Source organism: Lepeophtheirus salmonis, unplaced genomic scaffold, assembly GCF_016086655.4.
Source record: "Lepeophtheirus salmonis unplaced genomic scaffold, UVic_Lsal_1.4 unplaced_contig_8220_pilon, whole genome shotgun sequence".
In the NCBI taxonomy this organism is placed as follows: Eukaryota; Metazoa; Arthropoda; class Copepoda; order Siphonostomatoida; family Caligidae; genus Lepeophtheirus; species Lepeophtheirus salmonis.
This window is the reverse complement of record NW_027296264.1, coordinates 1-10156: the sequence shown is the minus strand read 5'-3', so window position 1 is coordinate 10156 and position 10156 is coordinate 1. Positions and strand designations below refer to the sequence as shown.

The following is a 10156-nucleotide window of genomic DNA, read 5'->3' as shown; positions in this document are numbered from 1 at the left end:
GGTTCTTCTCCTCCTTCTCATTCTCCTTTTCCATCACTACGAAAGGAAAAATTTAAAATCAAAATGGCCGTGTGGTGCCGTTTATACAGTCTTTGCTAGTACAAGTGGATAGTTGGAGATATACAAAGGAAGATTTGGGATGTGCTGTGGTCGGTTCAAACCCCACAAGGAATAGTTAAAAACGATATTAATCAACTTCGTCCTCGTGTACAAGTGGAATGAGGGGTGTTGTTATGTATTATCGTTTATTTACTTTTATCTCATGACGTTGGGATTTGTTTAAATAGATAGTAATGCACCTTTTTATAAAGTAGAGTTTACATGTTTAGAAATTTTAGTAGTTATGTCTATGTACATCTTTTAGTATTAATCCCTTTCAAATATATATATCATTGTATGATTATACATCCAATCTAAAGGTCTTCTAGGTTGTGTTCGAAGTACACTACAATTAGCGTCACACTTAAGTACAATAGCTCACAACCTAATGAACCCCTTGACGATCTAACCGTGTTCCTGACAGGGAGTTCAGCCGTGCAACAAGCCTCAGTTCTAGAGCTTCTCTCTGTACTGAAGTCATTTGGTAAAAAAACTGGACTTTCAATAAATATCTCTAAGTCTGAAGTTGGTTCGTCCATATCCTAAATCTGATGGAAGTTTTCCTGAGCTTTCAGTAAAAGGATGCAAAGATCAACAGAAGAAGAGAATTCTTCTATCACACTGGAATTACCTTCAGACGTCAACTCTCGCAAAAAAATACATAACATCGACTTTAAACTTTTTTGCTTCGCAATGAGGAAGCTGGAAATACCAAGTGAATATTTCCGTTCTCTCCATTTTATATAGCCCTTTATTATCTTCCTTGCAAATCAATTAAAACGAAATTAACACGCATTTTAAGTCTAACCTCTCAAAGATGATAGCAATAAAAAGAATTCAACGTCTTTTTGAAGAGGGAAATAAATATTTGTTAGACTACTGGTACTTCAAAATGAAAAATCCGGTCACCAACTTGAGTCAAAAATGGTTCAGATACAGACTCGCTACCTCCAGCCTCTATACAAACAAGTCCAAAAAAAAAGAAAAAAAAAGAGGGAATGCTACTTTTGTGGCAAAGAGCGGGAGATCTCCTTATACTTATGGGAGTGATAAGATAACTCCATTGTGAAGTAAAGTCGAGGAAATTATCCTAAAGGAGTTGTGTCTAACTCTAACAAAGGCAGAGTGGATGTTTGTTATATCAGCTGGAGGTCTTCACTCCTTAAAAGCGGACTCGATTCTCACCAACGCCGTTTCTATGATGTACGTAGCAAGGTGCAAAGGTAGACACCTCCCCAAAAGTATGGTCGATGTCATCAGGAGACCATCTCGTGGTCTATAGGAGGTTCTTATGTTTATAATAGACTTATACATATGAATACTATAATAATAAACCCAGGTTGAGTGAGCTAAATTTAGAGAATTGTTCAGAGAGAAAGGATTATCTAATTCACAACTTATTTCGTTGCATTTCTTTATTACTTTTTTATTTTAATGTTTAATTTACTAAATTTTGTGAGCATGTTTTTTTATGTATACTGTATTTATAAAATATTGTTATTATTAAGTAATGTAAGTGTGTTAACTATAAAAAAAAGTGAATAAGACTTTTCTCAATAACTAAATTAAGAACTTTGTTAACATCATCTGTCTATTATAGAATTTCTTTAAAAAAATACCCTTAAAATAAACGAGAATTCTTATTCAAATATCAAAATTTAAAAAAACAAACAAAAAAAAGCACAAATATTTTTCGTTTTCTTATCTCTAAACTGTATTTTTTCTCTTCAGAAATCCCATCTCTAGCAATGCTATGTCAGGAAGAGCAATTTAAAAAAAAAATGTCAAATAATTATTTTTTTACACACTGAAATATTGTTTTTATTTACGTATTATGTGAGGGTACTTATTTTATAATCATTTTATTATGAAGAGAAATAAAAAAAACCTCACTATTACTGATATTTTGTAATCGAAGTTTGTATTGTTTTTCGATAATAATTAATCAATTAGTAGATATTTAAGGTTGTGCTTTTGTATACCTAAGAAGCATATCCCTTTGTATAAACAAAGGTATGTCAAAGTATATCTATAGTGATATAATTTCAATTTAAGTATATAACACAATGGCTGACACTAATAAATCTTTTGGCTTTCCTTTAGACAGTTGCATGGTTAAGTTCACATAGAAATTCGAAAAAAAAGGAATCGACTTTTTATACGTTTAACTTTTAAAACTATAAATAATGAACATATTTTTTGCCAACCATAGTTTTGATCCATGGGAGAACTTTGGTGTCTAGAGTATTGACGTACTCATCAGCCTTCAGCCTGTATCCTAAAGGGAGCAACACAGGATGTATCCCTCCTAAAGTATACAACTACGCCTAACGCCATCAATCAAGCTGAGTGCTTGGTGTCGGAGGTATATCGATTCTTTTTTTGCTATATCCCCAAATGTCACCACTCCATCATTCTGCCTGTTGAAGACAGGGTTATCAGTAAAGATTTTCTTATCAGAAAATACCATGATGAGTCTGCAAGCTAACTAGAGGACCTACAACATCTTATTTGCACACTCCAGACGGACTTTCCAACCCTGTTTTGTCAACTGAGGTCGCAGTATGTTCCTCAGAGACTTCCCTCATGCCTTTTTTTAGATGCCAGATAACCGCTAATGGGGGCATGCTCATTTTCCTGGCCATGTCAGCAATTAAGGGATTTGGGTTGTTTTTTTAAGGCCAACTTTAGGGCTGTTGACAAACATGGAAAGTTTACTTCCTACTCCTGGAGAGTTTGTGGTGGTTAATATATTATTATCTTGTTACTATGTTTTTCTTTATCTGTGAGGCACGCCACATGTGTTTATTTCAATAAATTCAGTGTTTTCTCTATACTTATAGCCTAAAACAACGACATCCTATCTGGTCCCAATATCCCATAAATGGTTGGTAGCGGTGAACATGGAGCACACATACATTCAACTCCTTGCCTTTTATCCATAAAAATATGCACCCTACGAACCCTTCGCTTCTATAATTGGAAAAACAGAATCAAACTAAGGCACTTTTCCGGGATTCTCTCATTATATTTATGACAAGCCCAAGTGTAATTAAGTGGACCAATTTTTATCATTTTGCTAATTTGATCTTCCCATTTTCTTGAGACTGACTTGTTTTTGAATATAGGAACGGATACCGTGTCTTGGGGATAAGCCCCTGATGCTAAAAAGATAGTTCACGATCTCCTTATGTTGCATAAATTTTATTTCAATGGACATGTCAAACTTTATTTGAATAAAGAAAAAGAAATGTCAAGATTTCTATCAAAAAAAACCTTTATGGGCCGAGTGTTCACCTTGCTGGTTATTCCTTTTCTATTGAAGGTGTAAAACCAAATGAGGACAAGCTCGAGGCTGTACGTAAATTTCCAATACAAAAAAATATCTTATGGTTACAATCTTTTATGGGACTTATAAATCAATTCTGACACTTCCTACAGGATTTCGCCCATACGAATACTAATTGCTGAAGAAAGACTGTACATTTTTATGGCTAGAAGACCACAAAAAGTATTTGGAAGAAGTAAGAAAAAAGCCTTGTTAAGTTACACGCTAATTAAATTTGAGTTGTTTACACAATAATTAACTGATGCTTTACGTTTGAATGGAATATGTTTTGGTTTAGTACATCAAGATAACAACAACTGTTTAAAATTAGTTTAGTGTTGACCAAGAAGCTTCACTTAAATGGAATCCATATATTTTACAGTGGAACTTTAGTACTATTTAGCTCCAATGGTTGTTAAAAAATAAGTTTGAAAGCTTTGTTATATAACGAAGTAAAATAATATCTCGATAAAGAATGTTTTTAAAAAATGCTGAAAGAGAAATCTGAATCTGTTTGGTGAATGGGCAGTTGATCGTTGTAATTATAACTTCTACGCCTCACCTTAATTTCTTAGTCTTAGGGATCATCGTTTACAATTATGGATATCCCAAATAAAACCCTAAAACATTTTAGGGATAAATTAATTGATTATAACTTTGAACTGGAATGGGTTCCAGGTAAATTCCATGAAATAGGGGGATGCTTTGTTAAGAGCTCAGGTATATTACTCACTTGAGGAGTTAGATGTGGAGTTTGAAGATAATACAATGTTATTTAACAAAATTTGAATAGACCCAAGCGATAAATAATCATGCAATTACTTCATTTAACTTATGAAGGCGTTGTGAAAACAAAGAAGGCTGTGTAACAACTCTAATTTTGTCCAAATATCAACAATGATATCAAAAACCTGTTAAAGACATGCTACTTTGGTCAGAAGTTTTAACCAAGTAAGCCAGATGAACCAATAATTAATTCAGGGCCGAATATACCATGTCGTATGTGGCTTCCGACCTCTTTGAGTATAAGGGTGCTCACTATCTTCTAAGGGTTGATAGATTTAGTGGTTTTCATTTTGTAGCCAAATTTAATTTATTCCCTATAGATACTATGATAAAAATTCTATTGTCATGCTTTCATTGGTTTGGATTCCCTAAATACATTGTTTCTGATGAAGGACCACAGCATAGAAGTGAATTTAAAAAATTATGTGACAAATATATTATTTATCTATGATATAAGTTCACCGCATAATCCTCAAAGTAAGGGTTTATTATAGCAATGAGTCAAGTCTTTAATCAAGAAAATGGATAAGACAAAATATAGAATCGGAATTATTTGCTTGGAGAAATACATCCAGAGTAGATGGATTCAGCCCGGCAAAAAAGATGTTCTGCAGAAGAAAACGCTGTTATTTTCCAACACTATCTAATGTTGATAAAAAAATAGATTCCAAGGATTCCAGTAATATTGGGAGGGATTACGATAAAAAGTCCATGAAATTATCACTTAATATATGTTCACATCAGTGATAAATGATAAGCTCACTTTTGATCTATGCAAAAAAAAAATATATATAAATATACATAACTTCACTTAATTAAAATTTTTACTTTTATTACCTAGGGATTCGATAATTTGTTAATGCAATTCTTTATTTAAAGCCTTTTTAGATCCCGAAGAAATAGTAAGGAGTTTTTCTAAAATAGATACCCTATAAAGATGTCTTAGATTAAAGTTAATAATTTTTTCTTTGATATTCCAAAGGATATCCAATATTTAAATCTAAAATATATTTACTAAAAAAAAACAAAATACTAAATATTTTGTCTTACCCCTAAGCCAAGTGCCTCTTCTTTAGTTATCAAAATATAATGACTATATTTTATATATCAAATATCACCTCATATCTTTTGAAATAAGGTTAAATACTATTTTTTCCCCATATTCTTAGGAGAAAAATGTGGGTCCATTTTCATATGAAAATTGTTATTTCATAATATAATATTACAAATGAAAGTTACAGAATTATCCCTAAATCAAATACAAAATTATATAAATATATACCAAGGAGGTTTCAACCATTCACATAAAATAAAATACCTACGTGAAAAAAAAAGTCCCTTTCGAATTAAATTTTATATCTAAGAAATAAATATAATATACCTAGTTGATAATATTTCATTGTTCAAGATTTCTTACGAAGTACATAAGATATTTATTACACAATGGTTGATAATTTCGGAATAATATTTTAAATCTATCTATGTTATCTTGAATTCAAGAAAATGGGGAAATAAATTTATCAAAAATAGCAAAAATGGACCCTTTACTTTATATGCATATAACATATTTTAATTTTGAATGAAATGGTATATAAAATAACTAATAATAAAATGAAACGATACTCGTAAATCTTTAACTTAGAAATAGTTACGTTTTTGGAAAAAAAAAACGTAAAATATTTAAAACAAAAATAAAGGATAAGGTTGCGTGATTCTTCGCAACTTTTTGTATACTAATAACCCTTTAAAGATTGAACAACAGTGCATAAAACTAAATTTGTCCATTAAATAATATATATTCAACAAGGTGCAATCTGAAAACACCATTACTATTTACCAGGGATGTACCAATACCAAATTTTGACAAAATTCCGATACTATTTTTAATGACAATTCCGATACGGATTCTTTAATATGTATAAAGGAATTCCATAAACAAATTACAAAAATTGTTAACTTTTTTTAATGTTAAACTTCTTATTAATTACGAAATTCAAAAAAAGACGTAAATGAATCTATCATAAATAGTTAATAATATATTTTAGTTTTAAAAAGTTAATTAGGTACTCTCTGTCCTCAAGAGTCAATTAATTTCCGTTTGGCCCATATTAGGGAGTTTTATGGATATTTAAAGTCTGCCTCTTTGCCCAACTGCCTCACTTCCAAAAAAAAAAAAAATACTTGCGACACTAACAAAAAGCAATTTTCTATTATTTTACTGGTTCAGCCCACATGAGATCAAATGGTCTTGAACTAGTGATGGATTTTGGTCTGGAAATCCTATACTTGTCTCATATAAAAATTCGGTCTAGATCGGTCCATAGGAACAGTTCGTTCTTGATCAGTCATGACCGATTTTACAGATAAATCATATGTTTTTCTCAAGTAAAATTACATCATACAATGGTTAAACAGAGATGCCTCGGATTAATTTTGATCCCGCCGTCTCTTATATGTATTGAGTATTTGTTCTAGAACTTATCGTGTACTTTTGATATATTTTTTCGCGAAAAATGAATGCCAGGTGATTTTGAAAAAAAAAAAAAAAAAAACAATTGGTCTGGCATAATATATGAGACAAAAAAAATTGGTTCATAAAGTGAGACCAAATCAAAATCGGTTTACACAACGAGACCAAAAAAATCGGCCCATGGACTGAGAACGGGGTTTGTACCAAAAAATTGGTCCAAATCGGTCAAGAAAAAATCACTCAAGACCGAACTGAAAAAAAAAAATCGGCGTTGGACCAAGTTTCAACGCTATCTTGAACTGTCTCCAGTTTCTAACTGAGTTTTATGTGCATGTCCTAGGAATTGAAATATGTATAAACCAGTGATCGAGTTCGAACTCTTGTCTTTTTTAATAAATCTAGGGTTGATAAGTCAAACTTGATTAAGAAAATAGGACTCATCTTCAGTTTTGTAATAAACAATATTATTCAACAAAAAGAAGAAATATTTTGTGAAAAAGATGCTAAATGATAAAAAGTACACTACTCTACACAACTTTTAACATTACGGTATTTTGCACGACTTATTTATTCAATTCAAATATGCGGTTATTTCTAAGTTGTTACTTTCATCTAAATTTTCCGTACAAACCTACAAATTTGTATAAACTTTCAATGTACATCCCTCCCCCTCTTTTTCATTGATTTTCATCTGTAATTTTGTCACCAAAAATGAGCTCAAATGAATCATATATGTAATTCAATTAAAAAATTATGCATATATATCGATTAAATCGGCATTACTGAGAGTATTCCGATAATAAAAAAGGTCCATTCTTACCAATTCCGATGGATCAGTAAACTCCTACTATTAACCCCTCCACCCGACTAACCCTTGATAAGGATAATATTCAAATATCATAATAAATTTAAACCAAATAATTAAAGGGGGTTCACGGATCGCCGCACATCTCTAAAAACACATACGGTGATAACGTTTGAGTGGGTCATACCTAGTTCTTCCTTCTAACCAATCAATTCAGTAATAGGAGAAGATACCTCTTTCTGCTGCAAGAGGTATTTGGTTAAAGACCAAAGAGGTGAGTTTATTCTAACGAAAAAATAAGGGGTGTCCGCAAGTGAGTGGAGCTGGAGGGACTATAAAATGCTATAGTTGGAATGAATTTCAAAAAGTTCATACAATGTTCATTAATAAATAAACCACTTCAAATTAAGGATTTAAATAATAACAGGATTCGAGAAAATAATTTATTGGGTTTTGTGAATATAGAGGATTCCTCATTGGTCTAGTCCTTCAGATCTTATTCGCATTGGCGAATATCACTTAATCAATGACGCAAAATAATAGGTTTAATTGGAATATCACTTTCATATGGCTTAAGAAGAATTGATTTGACAATGGAGTTTTCCCTTCAAAACTTAGATGGAGATTATGTTGAAGAACGTCTTCTTCAAAGTTTTTACTCAGTACTATGCTTGTTTTTCCGAAATATCTGAAGAAAATTAAAAAGATTATGTTGTTATATGTTAGAAATGTTACGGAAAACAACTTTCTATATTTTAAATAATGATTAGTGTAATCTCTTTTAGAATTATGGTCTAGTGGTATTTTGAAATTTATATTTTTTATAATTAGTTTAACTTAAGGTTATATATATACCTATATAAAATGTATATACTTGAGGATAATTTTTATTCATCTATGTGGATATGGTAAAAGTTTTAGGAACTCCATAAGAAAATAGTCCTTTGTCAATTCTAAAGGTGCCAACAAAAGTTGTTTGTCCATTCCTGGATGCAAGACAATCCTAAAAATGAATCTGAGCCTGTGACATTACCTATGTTCAAGACACATAGTTTGTGTCATCAGGAAAACAATAAATGTGCTGATAATATTAAGAGTCTAGTCTAATATAATCCAAGTTGTCTTCCTCCATGTGAGAAAAACTAGTGATCTCGCCCGAAGCCTTAGAAGAAGAATGGAATTATTATTTGAACTAAGGGAAATTGTTTAATAGACTCACTCAAATGCAAGATCCAAAATTTATCTAAGAGAGATCACATGTTTTAAATGACATTTCCAACGACATCAATTATTTACCTCAGAAGTGAGAAAAATCCGGGTTATAAAGTAAAATTTAAGGGATATATGTACATAAAAAATGCCATATGTGACAGATCAACTTAAAAGTAAACTAGAATGATTTTTCTCAAAATTGAGTGTAGATTACATTTTTATTCTTTGACAATTTTATGTCAATTTTTGTAACCAAATTATTTGTATTAACCCTCTGGAGGCACCATCAATTGCACTCAAAGTAGACAAAATTGATGATCATAATAAAAAAGTTAGAAATTGATGTATTTTATAGGAAATTGACTATATTGGGGCAAATTAAGTTCCTTAAATTAAATAAATTTTCTAAACTATACATAAAATTATTGAATATCTAACTCATCCTACAAATTTGATAATGATCCTCTATTTTGACTTATCGATTCCATTTCAATAAAGTATTAGTTTTAATTCAATGAATACTAAAACTGTTTCAAACATTATGGAATCCTAAAAGTTATTTGCTTAAAAGAATCCTTCTACATAGTCGGTATTTGAATTTATTTATGTATCTTTATCACTTAAAACGCTCACTATATGTTAAGAATGGACTGAAACTGAATCAATGCTTACAATTAATTATTCATGATCACCATATGTAATTATGTTACACTTTATCACAATGAATTGTTCTTTAATACCAGAAGTGACAAAGTAACACAATTTTTTCTCAGGTTCAATTCCACACATTTGCCAAGGAGTCTCTATCTAGTATCCTTTAATTGATGAAGAAGGCTTATGATAATTGAACACGGATACATACAGATTAGTAATTACAATACATACGGATTGACTATATTTGGTCTTGGATTGAATCATAAAATGAATTATATCAAGGCTAAAGAGTTAACACAGAATAAGGCTTCCATTTCATAAGCTTTTTTTTAGTCTCCAAAGGCGTTTTGCCTTTCATAAAGTAATGTTTAACCAACACTCGAAATTCTTTTTCGTCATTTTTTCGAAAATCACTCCACTTCCTCGATTCACTCGAACCCCTTGAATTTTTTGCCCTTTCTCTGTACATTCTGCTTCAAAAGACATAAGTATCTCCACTAGGTATGTTGGGGAATGGAACTCAGCTCAGAGCAGCCTGAAGATTCAGGCCAGATATGTAAACCTTGCTTCATTTTGGATACTAAAATATCCATTTCCAAGTTTTCTATTCTGATTATCACAAAATCAAAGTTAATATACAAACTGAATGCAACTTTGAATCCCACCCTTCGTGTCAGTCTCTAACCCATCCCACAAAATTTGATCTCCTAATTTTCTACAGGCAAGCCCAAATGTCTCACGTGGGCAACTAGAATATTTTTTGGTCATTACAGCAAACAGTGGGACTAAATAGATATATACC

The 10156-nt window shown here is 31.3% G+C and overlaps 1 long non-coding RNA gene across 1 annotated transcript; it reads right to left on the bottom strand.

Moving 5' to 3' along the window:
• Nucleotides 1-6: 6 nt before the first annotated feature.
• On the bottom strand, nucleotides 7-10156 carry LOC121131547 (uncharacterized). The gene is made up of 4 exons (XR_005869078.2): nucleotides 8708-10156; nucleotides 8344-8650; nucleotides 5051-8176; nucleotides 7-4983 (listed from the first exon to the last, which is right to left on the bottom strand). It is a non-coding gene; the product is annotated as an uncharacterized lncRNA (long non-coding RNA).